Source organism: Mastigoproctus giganteus, unplaced genomic scaffold, assembly GCF_048544385.1.
Source record: "Mastigoproctus giganteus isolate SK-2022 unplaced genomic scaffold, ASM4854438v1 scaffold_32, whole genome shotgun sequence".
NCBI lineage: Eukaryota > Metazoa > Arthropoda > Arachnida > Uropygi > Thelyphonidae > Mastigoproctus > Mastigoproctus giganteus.
In genome coordinates this window covers 218,275-245,184 of record NW_028328309.1, presented here as the reverse complement: position 1 = coordinate 245,184, position 26,910 = coordinate 218,275, and the positions used below count along the sequence as shown (strand labels likewise).

The following is a 26,910-nucleotide window of genomic DNA, read 5'->3' as shown; positions in this document are numbered from 1 at the left end:
CTATTAACTTGGCTACCACAAATTATTATTGTAAAATTATAAATAATCATATTACCTATGTCACCTAATGGTTGGCACGTTCCTTCCAAACAACACTCAGTGGTTTGATTGCAAACAGCAGGAAGACATGCCTGAAACGAGACAAGTAAAATGTAAAATAGTCAACTTTTAGAAAGTCATTTGGATGCTCTCAATATCTGAAAGAACAATCACTATGATCAGTGGCGGTCCCAAGTAGGGCAAAAGGGGCTCAGCCCCCATATCAAAATAACGCGCAATTTTTTATGTTACGTAATTAAAACTTAGCAATTCTCCGGAACATTGCTCAGCCCCCTTTTTAGGTGATTTAACCCCTCTTTAGAAAATCTGCCACTGACTATGATGATCGTTCTATCTGCAATATTTACATTATTTCTTTGTATCAATTACACTGGAGAAGAACAATGGTTTTGCCTTAATGCAGTATAAGTTGATCATTGTGTAGTGCAAGCCTTACGAAAATTGTATTCATACTGTACCGTCACCGAACAGTTTTTTGTAGCCATTAGTTTCAAAGAGCGCAGCGATATTTCTTTGTGCCTCATCGGTTTCCATTCCAGATTCCCCGCCACCAATGACAATAACTTTATGCCACACCGAAGGGTGCAGGCGGAATTCCTATAATCCCCAAATAAATAAAGTAAAAGACTGGATAATTTCAAAAGCAGCCTTCGCATAATGAACTAAATATCAAAACTGGTAACTACCTAAAATTCTCTTTACAAGAAAAGTTTTAAGAGTGGCATTAATTGTTCGATAAGAGAGTGTAATCAGACACAGACCTGGGCCTAACCTGGGATGAAAAATTTTGCTTTCAAAATAATTTTAATGCCACAAAAGCAAGAGCCTTTCCTGCATTATGGAATATCCAATAAGAGCGGTTGTTGACACAAACATAAAACTAAACTAAACCTTAAAATTAGGCCAATTCGCTCTAATCTAAACTTTGAAAAACTGCGCTCCAATGAGGCCTTCAGAAAGACTATTTGCCAACAAACAATTGAGTCACAACGCTACTAACTGTAACCCATCGTCTTTTACCTTCTCTGAATTATGCTATCATCACCACATTCAAGTACGAAGTTATTAATTTTAGTGTTGCGAATGCTCTTCTACGAAGACATCCAGCAAGGAAGGACAAAATTTTTATATTAATATACTTATTTACTTTATTACTAAAGTGTAAATATTTTTGTAAATCTATTCTCCGCATTGTAAATATCCCCCTTTGGCTTGCACGCCGTACAAGGAGCGATTGTAACTTGCAATCAACTGAATAAATAAATAAATAAATAATAATCTATTATGTGCGAAAAGGCGTTACCCAGTTGTTTTAGTGCAAATTCCTTGCCATTAAGTACTGGATATTTAGAGGGATTACAAAGAGTCTCTTAACCCCTCGAATTCAGTTCTCTTTGCAATAGTCGGCATCGCCGAAGGAAGGCAAATTCTAGCAGAAGAAACATCGTCACTCAATTGCATTCCCGTTGAATGGATGGTCCAGATGAATGGGAGTTTACAGATCAAGCTCGAAAAAAAAATAAAAAAAAATAATACCCAACTATTATATTAGGGTCACCCGGTAATTAATTACATATACCGATGACCATTGTGTCTGTATATTGTATGTGTTCTCTGATCGATTTCCCTGATTTTCTGGGCAAAAAATTCCCAGTTTCTGGGGAAGGGGAACCTTGTTATCTATGCCTGAGACTGAACTCCGCCACGGAGTGAAAAAAAAAAAAAAACTATTGAAGCTCAACCCAGGAAGAGATAAAAATGCACAAAGAGCTTTTATTTCAATGTAGGATGAGAAATTCTTCCTTTTTTTTGGTAGTTGTTGGCGCATCGGCTTATGTGGCCATAATGCACCTCCCAAGGTTTTTGCAGTTCTTTGATCCAAGCCCGAGGCGGGATTCGAACCCGCGACCTTTGGGTTGCTAGGCAGGCAACCCAAATTTGCCGACCGGGCTAGCCCGGTCGGCTGAACAGATGTTCTAGGTGCCGCCCTTTACAAAAACACATGTCATGTCCACATATAGATGAGACTACACTAAGACGGTAGGTGCAAATTATGGCAGGCCAGTGTAGCAGCAGTAGTAGGGGGAGGTTAGAAACATCGGCAACTAAGTCCATATTGCTCCGTATATACTGTATATAAATTACGCGTGTTTTGTGGTCAGTTTGATGGACAAAAAACCGACTTTCCCAGAGGGAAACCATGCTACCCTCGTCTGAGACCAATAACTCAGCCACTTTGTGAAAGAGGTCCATAAAATTTCTCACGTTATCGACGGAACTCAAACTCAGGTCTTTTTCACCCGGTGTGAGGAGGACAGCGAATCTACCAACTGTACAACCCACGAGAGCCATGGAGGCCAGATGGATAAGAGTGAAGTGGGAAATTATCGGCCGGTTAATCTAAGTAGTAGGAAAAATTATGGAGACAATGATCCAAGTTGAAATTCAGGATCGTTTAGATTGAAATGGAATTCTGAAGGATACTCAGCATGGTTTTGTAAAGGAAAAATCATTTTTAACTAATATGATTAGCTATTTTGACAGAGTCACTCAACAGCTGAACTTTGGAATAATTTCGAAATTGTTTATTTGGATTTCAGAAAAGCATTTGGCTCAGTCCAATACAAGCAGTTACTTTATAAGCTGGTACAGGTTTGAATTAAGGGGAAAATCCTTAGATGGATGTCTTCAGGGCAGAGTCAGAAGGTTGCGATAAATGGCTATTCCTCAGATTGGGTTGACGTAAAAAGTGGGGTTCCCAAGGATCAGTATTAGGAACACTCTTGTTTTGGAATTTTAAAATTGACATCAGTGAATGGATAGAGGGCGTGATGTCTAAATTTGCAGATGATGTAAAGATTAGTAGAGTAGTTAAGGATCACCGCCAAGCAGAGCTTGTTCAGAGTGTCCTAGATAGACCTCAGGAATTGTCAGAAAAATGGCAGCTATGTTTTAATCCAACAAAACGTAAGGTATGGCACCTGGGGAACAGTAACACCAAAATAACTTATACACTTGGTGGAGTTGAACTAAAGCCAGTAGTGGAGGAAGGGGACTTGAGTGTTACGATACAGCCAGACATGAAATTCTCCGATAATTGTAGAGTGATCGAAAGGAAGGTCTGCGCGCGTAGCACAGCGATATTGTCATTGTCCTTCCCACACCGGGTGGAAACGGCCTGGGTTCGAATCCCGTCGATGACGCGAGTAACTTTAGTGGGCTTTTTTCACTACGTGGCTGAGTCAGTCGGTCTCAGGCGTAGATAGCAAGATTTACGCTCCAGAATCTGGGGTTTTTCGTCCAGCAAACAGACAAATCTACCACAGAAAACACGCAATTAACAGACATAAGACGCACGGCAGAGGAATTTAATTATTCGGCTGGCCTAAATATAATAGTTTAGTTTGGTTGAAAGGAAGGCCCATGGTGTCCTATCGAACAATTGCTAGTAGAGATAAGTACGCGGTAATCCGATTATATAAGGCTATTGTTAGACCCCACTTGGAATATTATGTTCAAGTATGGACACCGCACCTAAAGAAAGATATCGAGCTTTTTGAAAGAGTGCAAAGACGGGTAACTCGCCTGGCGACATCGGCAAAAGGGCGTCCATATGAAGAAAGACTTCGAATATGTGGGTTGCAGAGCTTGGAAACTAGGCACCTTAGAGGAGATTTGATTGAGGTGTTTAAGGCTCTGAAAGGAATCAGTAAAATGAATGAGGACGAAATTTTCACGGTTATAAATGATTCTAAAACAAGGGGGCGATAATTTCAAATTACGGAGGAGAGATATTTAGACTGGATGGCAGAAAGTTTTCTTTTAACCAGTGAGTTTTAAATTACGTACATGGGTGGTAGAGTCCGATAGTTTGCGGATTATGGCCCCGAGTGCCAAGCGATATTAGTGACCACAGCGCCTTTTCATAGTGATTATCTGATACGCTTTACTGTATATACGTTTCTCCTGAGTTTCGCAAGTCCGTTAACTCTTGAGCATTATAATTGAATAGATCTTTCAAATTATATAACCCAGAAAGGAAAGTACCTTTCTTTAACCCCCTTTTTTATTTTTCGTTAATACTAACCTTCACTTCGCTTGGGTCACTAGGCGGCACCGCTCTTGCCTCCACGTGGCGGGGCTGGTAACCTGGGAGAAAAAGGTAATCTCCCGGGGCCAAAAAGAGCACGTCATGAGTAAATCAAACTCGGACTTATCTGGGCTGCCAGATGCACCCCAGTCAACAAAAAAGAAAGACAGTTCTATTGCAGGAACTTCAAAACGGCAGAAAACTGACTCTGACATCTATCCTACTCCAGCTTTCCTGATCATGCACTCAACTGGTGAAAATGCAATTGGCAAAATCTCGCCATTTAGGGTACAGAAGGAATTAGAAAGCAGAGCTGGAACTCCTAAGTCTGTAAAAAGACTTAGGTCAGGAGATATTCTGATCGAGACCTCTAATAGTAAACACTCAGAGCGGCTCTTGAATATTAATCTCTTTGCTGGAATACCAGTTACTGTGACACCCCACAGATCACTGAACACCTCTAAAGGAGTGATTTCTGATTGGGATTTAATAGATGTATCCGAAGAGGAGATGCTTGAAGAACTTAAAGAAGAAGGCGTTATACAGGTCAAGAGAATTTCCACCAGAAAAGAAGGGGTTCTGACTCCTACACGTAATCTCATTTTGACCTTTAATACACCACATCGCCCAGCATCCATTAAGGCTGGATATCTCGTCTGTAATGTCAGACCTTATATTCCAAATCCCCTACGGTGTTTCCGATGCCAGAAGTACGGACATTCCCAGACAGCTTGCCGGGGAACTCCTGCTTGTGCAAAGTGCGGGTCAGTTGAACACAACTGCGAAGCCTGTACTGCACCCCAACCGATATGCCCAAACTACAAAAAAGATCATCCCGCTTACGCTAGAACATGTGAACGCTGGAAAACTGAGAAACTTATTCAGATTTATAAAACCAATCATAACGTGTCCTATCAAGAAGCTAAGCGAAATATCTCACCACCAAACCTTGCAAATAGATCTACGTATGCTCAAATCACCAAAAAATTCCAATCAACCGCATCGCAAACTGAACTAACAGTACCCCCAAAAGAGTCTTTCTCGAACTATGTAAAAACACTGTTCAATGCAACTGAAACTCAGGCAGTCAATACGCCTATTTCTATACCAATCGAAAATCTCCACTCCCCGGATGAAGGGCACAAAGAAAAACAAATCGTAACTTCTACTCACCAACAAGAAATGGATACTAAGGAAATACCCCCAGATGACCCGGTCCTACACATTTTTGTAGAAGAAGACATGGAAACAGAAAGGCCCTACTTTCGAAAGAAAGACAAAAACAAGAGTGAAAAACAGAGAACCTCAGCACCAAGAAAACGCTCGGAAAGTCTAACTAGAGATAAACAATGAACACAATAATTCAATGGAATTGTCGTGGTTTCCGTGCCAATATTAATGACCTATACGACTTATCTCTAAATACACACCAATATGTCTCTGCCTCCAAGAGACATATTTCAAACCTCAAGACACACCAAAACTGTCTTATTACAATATCTTTAGAAAAGATAGAACTGATCAAAATACTGCACATGGTGGTGTAGCTGTTATAACAAACCCATATGTTCCTGTCAAACAGGTCTTACTGAACTCTCCCCTCGAGGCAATAGCGGTCCGTGTAGCGGCTGACATCCATATTACAATCTGCTCCTTATATATTCCCCCAAGCTTTCCGATCCAACAAAATGATCTAAACAACCTCATAGCTCAACTCCCCACACCTTTCCTCATTCTGGGAGACTTAAATGGTCATCACACACTATGGGGTAACAACAATATTGACCAAAGAGGAAAACTAATTGAAAAATGTTTAGATGATAACAACCTTCTCCTTCTAAATGACGGGTCACCTACTTATGTTCACCTTCCTTCAGGAACATATACTGCAATAGACCTGTCTATCTGTTCTGCAATTTTGTATCCTACTCTAAAGTGGACGGCAAACAATGATCCACTGCATAGTGATCACTTTCCCATTACAATTGAATTACTAAATAAACCCTCTTATCAACTTACTAGAATTCCTCGGTGGCTAATTGATAAAGCAGACTGGGAGATGTATAAAAAATTAGCTAAAGTGGACCCTGAAATTATACAAAAATCCCCAACCAAGGAAGCCGTTGAGTATGTCACAAAAACTATACTACACGCAGCAGGACAAGCTATACCAAAATCCTCCTCAAAATTATCTGTACACCCAAAAATATGGTGGAATGCCGAATGCCGTGCAGCAAAAAGAGACCAAAATAAAGCTTGGAATACTTTTAGGCGCTATCCAACCGCAGCTAATCTCATTCAGTTTAAACGCGTTAGAGCAAGAGCCAGGTATGTTAGACGCAGTAATAAAAAGGCCGCTTGGATTCGCTTCACTTCAACCATCAATCAAGCAACTCCCACACACAAAATTTGGAAAACAATCAGGAAAATGAGTGGTAAATATCAAACGACACCTCAGCCTATCATGGAATGGAGAGGGCAAGAACATTTCTGACCCTGCCCAAATTGCCAATATACTAGGAGAAACTTTTGCCAAAACATCAGCAACAGAAAGTTACATACCAGCCTTCAGAAGATTCAAAGCAAATTCAGAAAAACAAAAGTTAAACTTTTCTTCAAAAGCAGAAGAACAATATAACTTACCATTCACTATCCACGAACTACATAGAGCCTTGTCAACATCTAGGCGTAGCGCTGTAGGACCAGATAATATCCATTATTCGATGATACAGAAACTAAGTGCTGAATCACTGCAGTCACTTCTTGATCTGTTCAATAGGCTCTACCGGGAAGACACATTCCCTGAACAATGGCACCACGCTACAGTCCTTGGATTCCTTAAACCAGGAAAAGACCCGACAAACCCTACTAGCTATAGACCCATTGCCCTGACCAGTTGCCTTTGCAAAATTCTGGAAAAGATGGTGAACCGTCGACTGATATGGTACCTGGAAAATTTCAATCTCTTACATTCTGCACAATTCGGCATTCGACAGAACAGATCAACACTAGATATACTAGTAAAACTAGAAAATTCCATTCGGAATGCATTCCTTAGATCAGAACACCATGTAATGGTTTGCTTTGACATCAGCAAGGCCTATGATTCCACATGGAAGTATGGAATACTCCGCGAATTACACCGCCATGGACTTCGGGGCCATCTCCCGATTTTCATACGCAATTTCCTAGACAAGCGAACTTTCCAGGTTCGATTTAAAACTTCGCTGTCGGAACAATTTTTTCAAGAAGAAGGAGTTCCCCAGGGCTCTGTACTTAGTGCTACACTCTTTATAATTGCAATAAACACCATTGCTGAACAACTTCCAAACACTATCGATAAGGCACTGTTCGTAGATGACCTTAGTATTTCTTGCCATGCGAAAAACATGAATACGATCGAGAGACAGTTACAAGGGGCAATAAATAAGATCAGTACATGGGCACAAACCAATGGTTTTCAGCTTTGTTCTCAAAAAACGTTGTGCATCCATTTTTGCCGACAACGTAAATTGCACCCACACCCGGAACTACAACTGAACGGACAACCAATAGCAGTTCAACCCAGCATACGATTCTTAGGAATCACCTTAGACCATAAGCTTACATTCCTGGAACATATTAAAAGACTAAGAACATCCTGCCAACAAAAATTAAATATTATCCGGGTTCTCTCAGCAACAAAGTGGGGAGCTGATCGCCTTACCTTATTACGGCTATACAGATCTTTAATAAGATCAAAACTTGACTATGGGGCACCAGTGTATAGCTCAGCAAGGCCTAGTGTCCTTCGCTGGCTTGATCCTCTCCATCATAGTGCAATACGTATTGCTCTAGGACCATATCGCACGTCTCCAATACATAGTCTATATGCCGAAGCTCACGAACCCCCTCTCTCTATCAGAAGGCAACAACTTATATTACGCTATGTATATAAAATTAGATCTATGCCTGAACACCCAAATTGGGAATTACTTTTCACCCCCCAACACAGCAGGTTATACCATAACCGCCCTACTGCTAACCGACCGTTAGGTATAAGAATAAGACATCTTCTAGAAGAACTTAATCTGAGTTTTGATAATATCTCAAATACCCCTCCACTATTCCTTGCTCCGTGGAGCATTACTCCACCTTTATGTGATAAATACCTTAATAAATGGGATAAATCTGCACTACATAAAGAAAATTTCTTGCAATTGTACCTTGCAGTGGTGGAGCAGTTTCCAAACTTTGTTGTAGTTCATACAGATGGGTCAAAGAATGACACCCACGTTGGAATTGCCGCAGTTTTCCCGAACATAACATTGGCCTACAAACTGCCACATGAGTTCAGTATATTTTCTGCCGAACTATTGGCAATTCAGGTTGCACTGAAGCATATCGAGACCTCCAATATTGAAAACAGCATAATTTTCTCTGATTCTCTAAGTGCACTTCAAGCCCTGGAAAACACCATGAACATCACCCACCCAGTCGTAAAAGAAATAACAAACTCTTTATTTACCTTATCTGAGCTTGGAAGAACCATACATTTCTGTTGGGTCCCAGGACATATGGGAATTCCAGGAAATGAATTAGCGGACAATGCCGCAAAAGCGGCCGACTTACCACCTGATGTACAGTGGAGAGTTCCTCATCAAGATTATAGACGAATAATACATGAAAAATGCATGTACCAGTGGCAATCAACGTGGCAAAACCAACTTGAAAATAAGCTTCGAAGTATCAAGCCAAATCTTGAGCAATGGCCTTCAAGTCTCAGTACAATTCGACGACAGGAGGTAATACTAGCTCGTCTCCGTATAGGTCACACTAATATTACTCACGGTTACCTTTTAAGAGGGGAGATTCACCCCCAGTGTGATCACTGTAAAACAGTGCTTTCAGTGAAACATATCCTTGTGGAATGCACAAAATTTGCAATAGAACGCCAGAATCACTTCAATCCAGCCTCAACTGAAGAACCACTAACGCTTAGTTCACTTTTGGGCAATAAAACAGATGTCTCAAAGATTTTTAACTTTCTCAAAGCAATCAATGTATACCACCTCCTTTAGCTAGTCAACAATCAGTTTCCTGACTCTCGATCCGTAAAGAAATAGGATAAATACTAACCTATGTATGGCGCATTATGGCCATAGACGCCCATGCGCCTAAAAAATCCCCAAACAAACAAACAAACAATTTGCGGATTATTATTATTTGGTGTTTTGTTTTAGGAGCATTAGCAACTAAGGCCATATTGCTACGGGGATATGAAGTGGTCATTCCCTGACCTTTCCGCATCCTCCGTATTTGGGGGTCGCGGGCTCGAACCCCGGTCTAATCAAGAAGCGCGTGCTACGCACTGCTGCTCCTGCCCACCCGACTATGAAGGCGCCACAGTTTGCGGAAATTTAAAGGTCAGCTGGATAATTACCTATGGGAGGAGGAAAACTCATAGATTGTTATTACCTTTTCTCTTATTATATTTATTATTTTATTTTATTTATTTTTTGTTATTTTATTTTATTATTATTCTTTTTTTATTCTTTTTTTTCGCTGATGCAGGAGCATAATCCATAGGCTTTCTTGCACCATGTGACCATTACTAACACTAATAATTAAAATTTGTCATTCATTACAAATTGGTGTGGTCTTTATGTTCTCCTATATTGCAACTTTATACACTCATCCTAGAAGTTGGAATCCTGAGAAATAGCAGTCAGAGTAGCGATTTGTGTCCACCCTTGGCTTTAAAAGGGTGGAAGTCATTATTCCAAAATAAATGTGAACGAACCACCACACATCGCAATGACATCATACTCTGATGAATGTATAAGTTTCGTGATACCGCTGATAAATATTCGTGTTGAATGAACATCACGCTTTTCTGGATGCATCTATTTCACTTATTAAATGCGTTTGTGCATAGATTTATAACCTCTTGAAAAGTTTAATAATTGTATAGGGTAAAAATGTAAACTACTGTAAACAGAAATTCAAAATGCTCTTTATTACAATTTATTGGGGAAAAGTTATTCCTGGGAGCTTTTATTTTCTGAGGGACTTCGGAAATAATTCTTTGTGCTGAATATTTCACCAAAACGATTTCGTTCAAATAACTTTTCAAAATGCTGATAATAACGGAAGTCTGCTGTAATAAATATATTTTCGTTAATGTATTTTACTGTATTTGTTCTTTCTATGGGTATTGTTTGGTGGCGAATGGACTGGAAGACGTCTAAAATCCACTTTAACATCGCTCTGATCTCTAATAGATTTTCGATTTAAAAGCTTAAAAAAATTTTGAACGTGTTTCAGGAACACCATTCCTGATGGTACATTCAAAAATAAATATTAGATCTTTTGCTAAATTTTACCAAATTTTTTTGGATTAATTTTCATTTTTTTATTGTCGTCCTATATATAGGGTGTCTCAAAAATACACGGCATAACATCAGGAATGAGTTCCTCATATGTAGACGATAAAATTATTTTATCTTCAAATAGGCCTCTGCGGTTGGAAATATTCATAATAACTGCACAATCATACACCAACCGTTATTAAAAATACAAATAATGTTATGTTATATTAAAATAATAATGTAGATAAATGAAATAAATAGAATGATAAAATTCCACCGGATAAAACTGATAAAAAGGTAACTGTTTGTACAATAAAACATGAAAATTTAAACTGCAAAGAATCTTTTACAATGTAGAGAAAACCAAGGTGATAAAAGCGCTAAAACACCGAAGCTTTCAGAGGCATCCACCTCCTTTTTCAACAGTGAGGTTTATCGTACGGCACATCCTTAAATATCAGCAGGCTCACGGTTCTCAGCAAGTGTTTCTACAGGAGCATGGGCAGTATTCTCTTCATGTGCACTGGAACCGGAAATTGCTCGGGAACGTGCCAGGCGGAACCGCTCATCCCGTCCAAGAACCACCGTCTCGAAGAGGGGATGAATACGGATTCCCCTGTCGCTATTAATGGTATTGCTCTCTGAGGAACAAATCCTCAAGCTCTCGAGCCATTTGCGGTCCCAAAATCTAGGTGCCCGGTCGACGATAACAGCTTCGTCTGGGAAGATTTGATGGTGCTCCTCCCAAAAATGTTCTGCCACAAGAGACTTCCCATAATCCGCGGTCTTTATCGCTTTCATATGCTCCCCCAGACGATCATTGAACCGACGTTTCGTTTCACCAACATAACATTCCCCACAATCCGGGCACCTGATCTCATACACGACCCCACTTGTAAATACCTTGGAATGGAGTCCTTGACCTGTGATACAACTGTGTGCAAACTCCGCCCTGGCACCTGCACACAGTGTGTCTGGCAATCGCGCAATACCCGAGCTATACGCTCAGTTATACCCGGATAGTAGGGAATGAACCGCATTTCCCCATGTATAAGACGCACCTTTTTTCGGAAAATCTGGGGTCTGAAAACTGGGTGCGTCTTATACAGTGGTTGTAGATTTTTTTTTATTTGCATTTCCCGCTTTTTCGCGTTCATTGTTTCGCACTTGTTACCGGTATATTAGGTTACGTTTTGCCCAGAAATGGCTCAGAAAAGTTTTTCGTGCTGCTGAATGTAATTTGGTCCTCCAACTGAGAAAACAATCCGAGACTGGCTACAGGAAGAGGAACCCCTACTGAAAACGCCACGGCAGAACAAGGCCATTAGAGGCAAGTCAGCAAAATGGCCAGTTTTACAGAAGGAATTGAAGATATGGATTGAGGAGTAAAGGGCAATTGGAATTCCTGTGTCCACAAAGATGGTTCAGCATGAGGCAAGAAGAATTGCTGATGAAAAAGAAGTTACTGATTTCAAAGGAGGACACAATCGGTGCTTCAGGTTCATGAAACGGAATGGACTAAGCATGCGTACACGCACCAGACTTGCCCAAAATATGCCTGAAAGCTATGAGCAGAAGGTCCTTGAATTTCATCGTTTTGTCATTCAATGTCGGAAGACACATCAGTTTGAGTTGGGACAGGTTGCAAATATGGACGAATTCCCTCTTCAATTTGATGTCCCAAGTAACAGAACTGTTGATAAGAAGGGGGTGAAAACTGTAACTGTGAAGACAAGTGGACATGAAAAGAGCCATTATACAGTTGTTCTAGCTTGTTGTGCCGACGAAACCAAGCTGCCTCCTATGCTGATTTTCAAACGCAAAACAATGCCAAAAGAAGACATTCCTCGAGGAATGATTGTCCACGTTATTGACAAGGGTTGGGTGGATCTGGTTTCAGAAAGTTTGGAGCAGGAGACCAGGTAGGCTCTTAGGCAAACCTGCCCTATTGGTACTTGATCAGTTCAGGGCACACATAACAAAAAATACAAAGAAGATTGCTGCAGAGCAAAAAACAAAACTTTCCGTCATACCTTGACATCCCACTCCAACCACTTGATGTCAGCATTAACAAACCCTTCAAAGCTGACATGAGAGACGAATGGAACCAATGGATGAAGTCTTCTGGGGACAATTTGACACCAGCAGGAAGAGTGAAGAAACCAACTATAGGAGAAGTTGTACCTGGGTGAAAAGATTCTGGGATAATATCAAGATTGCGATCGTTGTCAAGTCATTTAAGAAGTGTGGCATTTCAAATGCCATAGATGGAACAGAGGACAAGGCAATATATGAAGACAGTGATTCGTCATCAGACACAAATGAGGACAAGCTAATGGATGGGAGTTTTGACAGTGATGAGTTGTATGAATTTTATGATGAATAAAACTTGAGTTCAATAACTTTATGTAATACATTTTTGTTCAAATTTCGGGCCCCAAAATTAAGGTGCGTCTTATACATGGGGAAATACGGTATGCGGCGGCAACTGGTGTAAACGGTTCTCTTCGTCTGTGCTTCGCTTTTCGGATATATTTATCTATGATCTTCTGGGGATAGCCGCATTTTCTGAGATCCGCTGTGACACGTTTAATTTCTTCTTTTCTATCCTCGGAGGTGCTGCAATGGGACCCAGCCCTATCTAGTAATGCCCTAATAACACGATTCTTATGATGGTTGGTTTGTGCCGTATTGTAATGTGTATATTGCCCCGGCACATCGGTTCCCTATATACGTTGGTTTTCAGCCTAGGGCATTCCCTATGTACCAACCCATCAAAGAAAGGGAGGGTACCCTCTACTTCCACCTCCGAGGTAAACTGAATAAACGGGGAGAAGCTATTAAGGAAACCAAGCGCCTCATCTTCTCTACCCCTCCGAATAATTGTAAACGTATCGTCGACGTATCGTTTCCATGCGCGCATGGGGAGAACCGACCCATCAAAAATCCTGGCTTCGAGCTCCTCCATAGCTAAATTTGCTATGACAGCACTAATAGGGGAACCCATTGCTGCGCCATGAACCTGCTTGTACATTGTGTTTTGAAACACCATGGGGGTGCTTGAGAGACATAGCTCCACCCCACTACAAATGTCCTCCACGCTTAACGGACTCCTATTGCTTAGGGTGTTATCCTTCTCCATTACCATGCGTGCACATTGCACCCCATGGTCAATAGGAATGCACGTGAACAAGGATATCACATCGAATGATACCATGGCCTCGCCCTCTTCTATAGCCTGATCCCTTATGAATCGCACGAAGTCTCCACAATCCCTGATGGTTAAATCGGAACTTCCAACAATAGGAGAAATCAGTCTGGCTAGGAACCAGGATGTGTAGGACTGCCTATAAATGACACAATCGGCCTAAGTGGAACCCCCGCCTTATGAATCTTTGGAAGGCCGAAGAACATATGTGATTGGCATCCTGTCGCATGCAATGTCCGATACACATCTTTGGAAATCTTTTCAGCCTTCAGCCAAACTTGTAGAGTCTTGTTTACCTGTCGTTCCAACGGCTTGGAAAAAGGAGGTGGATGCCTCTGAAAGCTACGGTGTTTTAGCGCTTTATCATCCTGTGTTTTATCTACATTCTTTTATTGTAAATAATTCTTTGCAGTTTAAATTTTCATATTTTATTGTACAAACAGTTACCTTTTTATCAGTTTTATCGGGTGGAATTTTATCATTCTATTTATTTGTATCATCATTATTTTAATATAACAGAACACTATTTATTTATTTAATAACGGTTGGTGTATGATTGTGCAGTTATTATGAATAAAAATATTTTATATCAACATAGTTCCGGAAAAGCATGGTTTCCGAGTTTTGAAGGTCTGTCTATGACATTGAACTCTTCGCATTACCTTATAGTAATTGTTCAAAATGTCCACATTCGTGGATATGAGGCCTGAATACAGGCCTCACATCCACGTCTCATGAACTCGCGAAGACGATGCCAAATTCCTGGCATGTTTCGTAAACTAATTGGCTGACTAATAGCTGTTAAAAACAGATATTAGTTTACAAACATCGAAAACCATGCAGAATGATGTAATTAATTGAGACTACACTGCAATATCACGTTGTGAATTTTATATTTGGATAGTTTACATAACTAATGTCCGCTTGGGCCTGTTCTCACACTATCTACTTTCGACTTCAATGCTTTTGCAAAATGAGTTACACCGCTGTATTTATAAAGAGAGTAGTTTTTTTTTTTTTTTTAATGTTGGAGACTACGGTTATGTGAATAAAAATAGTTAAGAGTGTTCATATTTTTACAGAATACCTTGTTAAAAGTACTTACACTGTAATCGTAATAAATTATGGTCGTCAAGGTTTTGGGTTACTCTTTATTTATTATTATTAATATTATCATTGTTGTTATTATTTCTTAAGTGAGAGTGGTTCAAAGCCAGCCTAGGGCAAACCCGCACTTGTGCATATCCATTACTGTACCCAGAAAGGCCGTTTCCTTTGGCGTTTCACATTCATATTCTGCTCCAAAAGAGATTAGTATAATGTTTGTTTATATACAGTTGTCTCACATAAGTTGGTTCCAGTCCATACTCAGTACACCTCCAGAAAATCTACCCAAAACAGCCGACCTGGTACTTCCCAGGGTACCATTTGACATCTCTAATAACAGGACACGGACCCTACAATGAGAAGCTGCACGGATTCGGACTCACTGAGGACCCAAACTGTACGTGCGGGGAGACAGAAAGCTGGAATCACATAGTGTACGAGTGCCCACAATATGAAGACCTCAGAGGAGTACTTATAACAAAAATAAGATACCTACCAAAAGGATTGGAATCCCATTTCATAGATACTGAGGATGAATATAGAGCATTATCCCAGTTCGCACAAGACCTCTTCATCAGGAGAAGGACATTAATCACCATCTACAATGACTGACATCAAGTACCACTATTGAGACACCAGCCAGCACAATGTAAAGGCTGCAACTAAAGATGAGGGACACAAGCACAAGGACGGAGCTTGCCCCATGAATAAAGAAACTTGAAACAATAGCTGCCAATAGCCATATGGCGATTTGAAGAGGGCACTCTAGCCTCCTTCACCTTTAAACCTACTTCCCTGGGGGGAGGGGGGACATTTTCGTCCTCCTCTCCTCTCCACCCTATATCTTCTACTCTGGTGGGACATGGGCATGTCCCACTGAAAACTGGGGCTACCTACTCTATTGGCCCCATATTTCTGTCTTTCTCCCCCCAGCCTTCTGCCTCCCCCCCTCTCTATCTATAAGCTAGCGAAAGCCCTACCCAAAAACTTAACATATCTAAATTACCTTACGCCCATAACTTGGCCTAGCAAAACTAAGCGATTCTACCCCTACGTCGACGCGTTTCTGTCTCTTTTTTTTTTTTTTTTTTTTTTTAGGTCCTAGCCGCCGAAATCTCAGGAAATTAAGTGGCAGGACCTGCCAGAGTGAAACAGACTACTGGGTTCCTGGTCTGCCTCCACGGGGCGTAAGTGGGGCAACGTTGGGCCTCAGTAGGGGCCCAGCGGCTAAATGACCAGATGAACAACGGTACAAGGCATCACACATATACAAAGTCCATACACTTTTAAATCTCTGGCTTTTCCAGTCAACTGGTTCACCCACAATGTAAACTACGCGGAGATGGGGGGAACCCCTTGTGCCGTTTGACCCTAAATACACTTACACTTACTCAGTACATAATTCAGAATCAATGAATACAAAAAATGATGAATTAGGACTGTAGCATTTTATCCACCATGGTGATGTACCATAAGCTGCATCGCAACCTAATTCTATTATATCCTTCAACTTGTAACACAAGGAACTGTGTCTTAACCGATTACCACCCGTTATGAAAATTCACAGCATAATGGACTGGACATCCTCAATATACAGCACCATAAGCAGTGTCCGCATAAATTCATGATCCATATATTACCATCAATTCACAACACAATGATAAGTGAGTTGAAGTAACTGTAAGCCATGTATTCTTAAACATTCATCTCCAGATATAATAATCTGCGCCGCATCCATTCAGAAGCTTTCTCCTTTACTCTCCAATGATGATCCCCACAAATCCTTGTGCCGTTCAATTTTTAAGCTGGCCTAGGCAATGTTTTGTAACCTAACTAAGCTGCTACTGAGATCATGTCGAATCACTACTTTATGCTCTGTTTGTTTTATCGATCAAAAATAACAAATTTCTGGGAGAGAGGACACCTAGCCATAAATACCAACTCTGTCATTTTGTGAAAAAAATCAAATAAAAATTTCTTCCATGCTATGTGGAAGAACAGCCCACTCTGTTAGCGCAGCAAGAATACTGTGCTAACAGAGAAGTCTGAAGATGTCAGCGGTCAACGGTCTCACAGATATTATAATCATTAAAATTTAAAATATTAAAATTGATATCAAAATGATGTTATGTATTTCACAAAACGCAAAAGAAATCAAATTATTCTTACTGACCAAAATACCAGACAGCTTCACGGTCACTGCTGGGTTTGCAGCTGCAAAAATATATATACCTCAGAATTTCCAAATTTGTATAAATAAAGTATTTTTGCCATTTTAAAAGTATTAATTACTGATATCACCATCTAATTTTAAAAGGCTTTCTGTACTTACGGGGTCTGCGGTTTGCCCATTATTTTCCTGAAAACAAAAAACAAAAAAATAAATAAATAAATAAACAAACAAATAAAATTGTAAAGGTTTCGTTACAAAAATGTGTCTAATATGTAATGTGCTTCAATTAAAAGACAATGGGGATCAATTTCGCATATTTTTAAGTTTAGTCTGTTTGTTTTTGGGCCGAAATTTTTATTTGATGTTAAAGTTGATCTAAGTTATCATTTAGATTTTGCAATTTCTAAAATTAGCCTAATAAACTGCTATATATTTTTTTCGTTTAAAGGGAGAGTTGTTCCCTATTCTCAGTTTATGAAAAAGTCACGGGTTTATTTATGAAACGAACGGAAAATGATTTTATATGAATGAAAACAAAAAACAAAAACGGCTGAAGCGCGCGGAGAAGTTACGCAAAATACTCTTTGGTTTAGTACACCGATCATTTTTAGAATAAGTGGAGTACGAGGGGTGGGTAACTGTACGCTGATGTTGAAAAATATATATATTGATTAAGAAAAAATTATCTTTAAAAATCATAAAGTCTAAACGGTATAGTCGAATTTTTAAAACAAATTCATTTTTTTTTTATTTTTTTAATATCTGGGCAAAAAGGTCCGCACGACAAATTGCTTAAAACTAAGTGAGACAGACCCCGGTGCCTTTTAGTTGAAACACCCAAATAAATTAAAAATATAAAACTATTAAACTAACCTATGCTCTCCTTCCACATTTTTATCATGGGTTCTACAACAAAGAATGCAGTAATCGATTACATACACATATAATTCGATAGTATTAAACCGACGATTGCTTCAGCTCAAGAATATATGGTCCCAGTTTTCCAATAAATTGCTAAAAGGAAACACCACAATTTCCACTTATGTCCTGAACTAAATTTATTCAACCTAGAAAAGCGTACCTTTGAAATCTTTAAAAGTTTCTTCTCCTCCTCAAATCAACTAAATTCCGCATATATAAATCTTTAATGACGTCTTTTTTATCCCAAGGTCTGTTCAACATCATGAATAATGCTGCATAGCTTTAACCTAGAGGCCTTTTAACCACCAGCTCATAATCCTTAAATAAAGGGTTAGATTCCATCATTACCACAATTTTGATATTCCTAACTTGTTCGAATAAAACAAGCGTTGTTTCTACTTTCTCTGATAGTTTTGAATTTAAGATCAACCAAACATGACGTAATCTCGCCAAGGATCACATGTTTATTGTGGTCACTATATAACAACTGATCGGTGCTCACAGGATAAATAACTATCGTAGGCTTAGTTATTTATCCTGTGAGCTGATCAGAGCAACAACTTTGTACAAATCCACTTATAAATCAGGTTGGTTTAAAATTATCTGCACATGGAGTTTAAATCGTAATTTTAATTGCCCAGAGAAATATGATCGCACAAAGACGAACCCTCACTTATACTCCATGAAGTTAATTACCCTTTCCTTTACATTCATGATTGTGTCACTCGACTTTCCAACGTTAGAAATCTCTTTTCAATGAAAACACTGAAGGATCACCAATTTGGTCAGTTAAAATAAATAAATTTTCTTTTTAGGCTCGAGGACGACAACACAGTCAGAGGAGTTCACAAAGTAGAGAGAGTACAAGAATCAGCACCGTATTTAGCAGTCACAGGCTTGAACCTCGGTCACTCAAGGCACGTGTACTTATGCGCTTTCACGCGTGACCACTCGGCTACGGCGGCTTTTCCCTGCTTTTCTCGCAATTTTAAAGCCCACCTTCAATACTTTCGCCTAACTTCCTCAAACCAATGTATAAGGATTCCTGCTGAAGAGGTTTTGCAATGCTGCAGTTAAATATTCCTCAACTGCAGAAGTTGGATTGATTACATTCATTTTTCTGAAATTTCTTGATTTGTGCTCTAAGAGTTTAATCTCTTCCCACAATTGACGGTTGCCCTTTGAAAGCAGCGGTCAACTGTGGGCAATTGACCTCTGCTTTCAAAGGGCAGCCGTCAGTTATGGGCTTGACAGTAGCCAGGGTAGCGCTGTATATGTTACACGCGGCTATTATGTGCTCCTGAATTATGTTGAAAATGTTGTATCAAGAAGAGTTATTTGATTTTCTTGGTGATCACCGTGTTAACGAAGTTACATTGTAGCAGGGTTGAAGGTTTTTCCCCAATATCACGTAGCATTCAGCTACTTCTGTACATGAGTTTATTTTGACAGTTGGAAAGTTCTTCGTTCTAACGGTCAGCTGATTGTTTGCTATGCTACAGCATGGCGTAAATACTTTAAATTTTATCTGGCTTAATTTGAAATCCTAATGTTTACAGATTAGGGGACCTTTATTAAGAGAACAACATTAATATTCTGTGTGTCAGTGTTTAAATCCGAGGAAAAACAGTTATTTATTTTTGAAGATTTCTAGTTGAAATTTATTATAGTTTTTACAGCCATTTTGGGCTGGGGAAGTTTATATTCCAGTGCCAAATGTTGGAAATTGTAGTGGCCTGCGAATTGTAATTGAATTTTGAGAAATAAGCACGTTAATAAATAAAACGAGTGCTAACAAAGATACTGTGTCGGGAGGGGTGGTAACAAAAGAAATAGGAAATCTACTGTTAAAATTCAAGAACTCCTCAACATTGAGCCTTTTGTAAGTAAAGGCGAGGTACATACAGTGAATGGATCTGTTAACGAACCTGGGGAAGACAGTGACGGGTATTCAAATTCTGATAGTAAGGGTTCCCATAAGATATTTAAGAAAGTCTTAATTAGACCAAAACGCACTAAACACCTTGAACAATCCAAGCCGCGCCGCACACTTGCTGTTATTCTAAAGAAAATCAGACCGATTTTATAGTGAATAAAGTTTCCCAATTTTTGATCAGTGTGTGTATAAAAAGGGCAAGACGTACTTTGTACCAAGTGAGAAGGACAGTTCCTAACAAGACAATTCACATAAACACATTTTTCACTCTTCTGTTGGCTTTCATGATTAGATTGACCGCTATCTGCACGATGCAAGCAGATTAGCTCCTTGTGACAACTTTCTGCAGTGAGTTCATATCGAAATAGTCTATAACACAACGTCACTAAATTAAAGCGTTTAAGTCTATGGCTTTTCCAGCCCGAAACGAGAAGTCTGAGTTTTCCAATGAATTACGGATCGTAAAAGACAGTCCCAATATCTAATTTAGTCCTCAACCAAATTTATTGAACCTAGAAGAGCGTACCTTACAATATTTTTAAAAAAATTTCTTTCCCTCTCCTCCAATCAACTAAATTCCGCATATATTAATCTTTCATGTCTTTTTCTCCCAGAGGTCTGTTCAATATCACAAATACTAAAGCATAGCTTAAACTAAGACGTTTTCATGAACAGCTCACAATCCTTAAATAAAAGGGTTATTAGATTCCTTCATTTCCTCATCTCTGTTGTGGTTGTTGTCGTATGGTTTTAATAGCTTCAGAGACTAAGGCTATATTGTGCCTTGTATACTTTCCGTAGATTACATGTGTTTTATGATCGATTCTTTAGTTTGCTGGACGAAAACTAGAGTTTCCGGGATAAACAGCCATGCTACCCTCACCTGATACTGACTAACTCAGCCACAGTGTGTTAAAAACGCCTAAAATAATCCCTCATGTCGTCGACGGGACGCGAAATAGTGTCTCTTCCACACGGTGGTGACAGCGATTCTATCAACTGTGCTACCGGCGAGGATACATCTCTGATAGACTTTAAGAATAATTAAAGATGACCTCATACATTCAAGGATTACTTGCTTATTATCTCCACTAGACAACTTGTCCCTGCTTTAACAACTATTGTAGTCGTACAGTTATTTACCCTGTGATCCTAAGAAGTAGCATTTCCCTTATAAATCAATTTGGCTGAAGACTATCAGCACATTGAGTTTAAGTCGTAATCTGACTTGCCCAGATTAGTATGATCGCGCAAAAACCAGGTTTAACAACTTTTCCTTTAAGTTCATGATTGTGTCACATCGACTTTTGCAACGTTGGAAGTCTCATTCCAATAGAAGCATTAAAAACACCCATTTTGTCAGTTTATGAATCCATCATAATTGCCCTCGTAGGTAGCTTAGTTGGTAGAATCGCCGTCCTCCACATCACGGGTGGAAAAGATCTGAGTTCGAATCCCGTTGACGATGTGAGGAATTCTTATGGGCTTTTTCACAATGTGGCTGAGATAGTTGGTTTCAGGCGTGGTTGCACGGGGTTTTCTCCCGAGTTTTCGGGAGAAAATCCCGAATTTTTCTCCCGAAAACTCGGGGTTTTCGTCCAGCAAACAGAAAATCTACCTCAGAACACATGCATTTTACAGACAGTGTATACAGAGCAATATAGCTTTTGTCGCTGATATTCCTAAAACACCATAAAAATAGCATCATAATTTTTCTGCTTTGATCACAGTTGGAAAAGGTCATCTTCAATTATCATCATCAACAGCCATTTTTAATCCACTGCGGGATGGAGTGGATTAAAAATGGCTGTTGATGATGATAAACTGCCTCTCCAACAACTTCACAGTTCCTTCTGTTTTGGGCGATGGCCATCCATTTACTACCCTCAGTCTCCTAAATTTCATCTCTCCATCTCTGTCGTTATCTTCCAGGTTTTCTTCTACCTCCTCTTGGTACCATTCTGTTATTTTCTTAGTCCATCTGTCATCATATCTTCGAGCTATGTGTCCAGCCTAAGACCATTTTAGTTTAGTTTTGATAAGAATGTCCTTTACTTGAGTTTGCTGCCTAATCCATGTGTTTATCTTCTTATCCAACAGTCTGATTCCTAATATGATTCGTTCCATTCTTCGCTGTGTAGTTCTCAGCTTCTCTTCCATTCTTTTGGTGAGTGCCCAAGTTTCACTTCCATAATTCATGGTGGGGAGTATACTTTCGTCCATTATTTTACGTTTCAGACATCTTCGTATGCTCTCTTTACTCACTTATACTAATGTTTAAGGATTCCTTCTGACGATCTTTTCAGAGACAGTTATATTTTTGCAATTGCCTAGTTTCTAACAGCTGCCATTTGCAGGACCGAGTGCTTTCGCGGTAAGTATTCCTTTGTGTTCTTAATTAATATGGTTGCTCTTCTCTGTTCTCGTTCCAATTGATCCTAGTCTTTCTGATAATAGTTTCCTAACCTGTACACAAGATGCGGCCTACACGCTGCCTTGTATATTAGAAGATTTTCTTGTCCATGCTGGAAAGGTTCCTGTATATTATGAACAGAAACCCATGCGCTCTCCCGGCAGTCTGTCTGCACCGTTCAGAAGAACTTGAAGTCTTATTATAATTATCCTTAAGAAGAAATGACACCATTGGTATTTATTTTAGGAAATTCCAAACTTTCTCTTTGTAAAACTCTAGTTCCTCTAACTGATAACGTAGCCTCGGGTTGATGCAGGGTTCTGTATGATGAGCTAAGAAACAGTAACACCAATACTTGACAGCTCTAATGTTATCTAAGCTGTCCCCGTTGGCATCTGCAATGTAGCAGGCTAATGCCAGAGATAAGGACCCTAGCTGTAGCATAGTGGGTTTGATCACTGACCTTACACATCGGATAGAAAAGGTCCAAGTTAGAATCCCGTCAGTGAAGCGAGGAATTCTGATGGTCTTTTTTTCCCACAGAAAAGGCTGGGTTAGTTGGTCTTTGGCAATGGTTGCATTTTTTTGTTTACAAGAGACTCGGGTTTTTCGGGTAGCCACGCACAAACCAACCGAGGAATACATGCAATTATAGACAACGCACAGCCTCAGTTTCTTTGAAGCTAAAAACACCTTGTGGAGACAAGGTCGTGTAATTCCAAATAAGCAAAATGTAATTGACCAAACCCGTAGATAAGTCCGTAAAACATCGAAACGTTTGCGCTGATTATTTAGCGTGTATTATTGTTTCCATCAATCCTCCAAACCTCATTTTAGGATCGATACGTGGAACAGGCTGCTACATTCAAGCCAATACTGAAGTAATTTTCCTTCATTGGATTTCCGGATGCTCCTCAATATAATGCCTTCAAATGATACATCTAGTAAAACCAAGGAGGGATGATCATATTTTTTACGGACAACCGTAATGCTTGCTGTTTCTAGCTGAGCTGCGTAATTTAAGACCAAATCAAGCTGTATCACATCCAAAATCCACAGCACCGGATTGTTCCACGAATCGAACCAGATGGGGATTGCATAGCAAATCTCCTTATGGCGAACATCTGCAGACCACATCAGAAGGTCCAATGTCTCTAGGACGAGATTGTTTCACAAATTTATACCAGATGGGGCTAGCGAGTTAACTTATGTATAATGTGACCTTGGCGATCGGTGAAGTTTACGCCTCTTCAGTTTGTCCTCTTGGGTAGCACAGTTAATGGAATCGCCGTTCCCCCTACACTGGCTGGAAAATACCCCACTGCGTTCGAATCCCATGGATGACTTGAGCGATATTATGGGCCTTTTTCACAACGTGACCGAGATTCTCGGGCGAGGGTAGCATGTTGTTTTCGACAGGTAACTCGGGTTTTTCTTGCAGTAAACAGAAAATCGGCTTCCGAACGCATTCGTTGTGCAGCCAACATACGTATACGCGGAGAAATATGGCCTTAGTCTCTGACGCTCACAAAAGCCTACAACAACTTATGTTAGTCAAGCAGAGATCTTCTATATATATATATTTGTCACATAATTGGTCGATATTGACAACAGCATAGAAGAGAAGACATGAAGTCAGATATTTAACCCACACAATGAAGGTGATAGTTTTCTTCAGAAAAGTAAAGTGAAAATTCGGATTTTTGGAATAAGCGAAGTCTTAACAACAACAGAAGTAACGTCAAGAAGAGCAAGTTCAATAATATCAAGAAACAAAACCAGAATATTTCGATCACATGGCCTATTAATTGGTAGGCCTTGAAACGTCCTGTATCCCAGCTGTGACGATCCTTATGATCATTACTGCATGATAAATCTCAAAATTAAAATAGGTCCAAATAATCTACGGCGGGGATTTGAAACTGACAAAAGTTTAAAATTTTAAGAAAAATTGAACCTCACATTAGCAGCACAAACAAATGGGTGGGGTTCGCTAGTGGTATTAGTGGGTATAAGCACATCAATGTGGCTCTACGCACACTCTTTGAACAGAAATCTAGGACTGTTTACGATGTAAGAGAATTAAAAGGGTCTATGAGCAAAGAAAATTGGAGGTTATAGTTCAGTCAGATGGAGTTTGCTTTTATTGTTTTTTTTTAAATTCAACAAGAGTGTTATTCTTTGGCATTCCATACAATACTGTTATTATTACTGTTAATTTATAAAGCGTATTAGCATCTAAGACCACATTGAGCATCGCGTGTTAGTTTGCAAAAGTGTGCGTACTCAAGGGCCCAGTTTTAGCTTATGAGGCTTAAGCATTTGGCAGAATAACTCGAAAAAAAAAAAACCCGAAACACTTGGCGCCTGAGTAGCCAGGTGGGAAGGAGCAGCAGTGCGTTGCACACGCTTCTTGATTAGACCGGGGTTCGAGCCCATCACCACCAAATACGGAGGATGCGGAAAGGTCAGGGAATGACCACTGCACCGGAGCAATATGGCCTTAGTTGCTAATGCTCCTAAAAAAAAAAAACCAAAAAAAAAAAAAAAAAAAATACCCGAAACACTTCAATTGAAATGCGAAAGATTTTCTGCACCAATCCCTTATTTCTTGGAAATCTGTTAATTTTAGATCATCATGAATCAGAAAAAATTGGCGCTTCCGTAGCCAGGTGGGCAGGAGCAATAGGGCGTAACACACGCTTCTTGATAAGACCGGGGTTCGAGCCCGTGCCCACCAAATATGGAGGATGTGGAAAGGTCAGGGAATGACCACCGCATATCCCCGGAGCAATATGGCCTTAGTTGCTAATGCTCCTAAAAACCAAATAACAACAACAGAAAAAATCTAAATGCGGATTATTTGATGTGTTGCTTTAAGAGTTTAAAAAGTACTTTAATCTTATTTCATATTTTTAATTACACTTGCTAAGAATTATTAATTCACTGTCTCGACCATTACTTGCATACTATTTCTCTAACAAGCAAGAAGAATTTTTAATATTTTTAGGAGCTCGAAGTTGCATTACCCAGTGAATGTAATTTGGTGGTGATTTTTTTAAGAGCCTCAATAACTTGGACCACACTGCTCCGATATGCACTATTGTCTATAAAAATGTGTCTTCTGACCGATTTGCATTTTGCGCTCATTGAAAATTCGGGAGTAACTGATGCGGGAAGTGGGGAGATTTTATTTACTCCATCTGAAATCGTTGGAGTACAGCCCTGATTGCAGAGGCCTTTAAAAATTCCTTCCTCCAGTCATGACAAGATTGGAACCCAAATCTCACTAATCGGCTGGCAAGTTGCGCAACCCCTCTACTGTCATAGATGATACGCAATCAATTACGCTTTTGAATGGCGCATTATAGCCTTAGTCGCTAATGCGCCAATAAAACCCAAGCAACAACAACGCTTTTGAAATAAGGCGACCTCAGACATTTTTAATTCTCCATTCACTCAACATTCGCTGATTTTATACTCAATATAAATTAAAAATAATAACAAATAGAGGAATATTTTAAGGGCCCCACAAAGTATTTCGCATTATGAAAGCAATCTATATAAGTCTGAATTTGGGGCCAGATAGCGGTTAAATAACCTTTTTGTAAATCTTTCTTACCTGGATCAGGAAAACCACAAAGGAGACGAGAAACAGAACTTTCACCAGATGAAACATGTTGCCAAAACGCACTTAAGAGTACAGTGGTGAAAAGATTCAAATCGTGATGAAATGAACTTTTTCATTTACTTAAATAGCGAAAAATCGGAATTACGTGAATTCGCCCAACCGTACCTAAGCACTCAAATCCTCCAATAAGCTGCTGCCATTTCCAATGCATTTTATTTTTTCCATCAAATTTCCGCAAAGATTTGATGTAGTTCTCTTCTGCGATGACGTTCTACAGGTGTTAAATGGGACCAATATCGCGCAGCTCGTGTGAATTATTCATGTGTCACGTGTACCCAGCAACTCTGCCCGTGTGTGTAACACGTACTGATAGTTCATTTCTAACTCTGATATCCGCCGGAATGTTCGTCATAAAACGTAAGAGGTGTAGTGAAAGGTATTTAATATACTGCGTGGTATATTTTAAGTATTTAATATACTACGTAGTATACTGCGTAGTGTTGTTAGGCGGATTTGAACTTATGATCTGGGTGCCGCCTTTAGTTTTTTTAAAAAAAAAAGTCATTTATCCTTCTCTAATACCTCTCATAATGGCATTGTTTCAAACAGTTGTATCTCCGCATCCATTGAGAATTGGACACATGTTTATACGAACTTTTTTACTCAGAATAATCGGTATTATAATCTTCCAAAATATTTACTATTCCTTCTGAATCACCCTGTATATGTGAAGAATTCCTCATCTCCATTTTTTGCTCTCTTTGCCAGCGATTTCTCATCTGCCTTTGCCAGCGTAACCTTTTCTGTGGCACTCACAGATCAATTTGTAGCTGTTATAGGCTTCGGTGCTTTTTATTGCTCTGTAATATCTCCATGCTGTCTTTTTCTTCTCAAGTAATCTGACAACTTCCTTATTCATCCAACTTCGAGCCTTCCTCGTGGAGTATTTTTTAATGGTACATTCAAGACTTCTGTCATTAATGTTTTAAAGGTCTACCATACTCAATTGTATTCGCGCACT

At 39.6% G+C, this 26,910-nt stretch overlaps 1 long non-coding RNA gene across 1 annotated transcript; it reads right to left on the bottom strand.

The window, feature by feature from the left end:
• Positions 1-53: 53 nt before the first annotated feature.
• LOC150074865 (uncharacterized) lies at positions 54-26,008 on the bottom strand. Its single transcript, XR_016547942.1, has 3 exons — positions 25,881-26,008; positions 17,148-17,174; positions 54-131 (listed from the first exon to the last, which is right to left on the bottom strand). It is a non-coding gene; the product is annotated as an uncharacterized LOC150074865 (long non-coding RNA).
• Between the last annotated feature and the right edge of the window lie 902 nt (positions 26,009-26,910).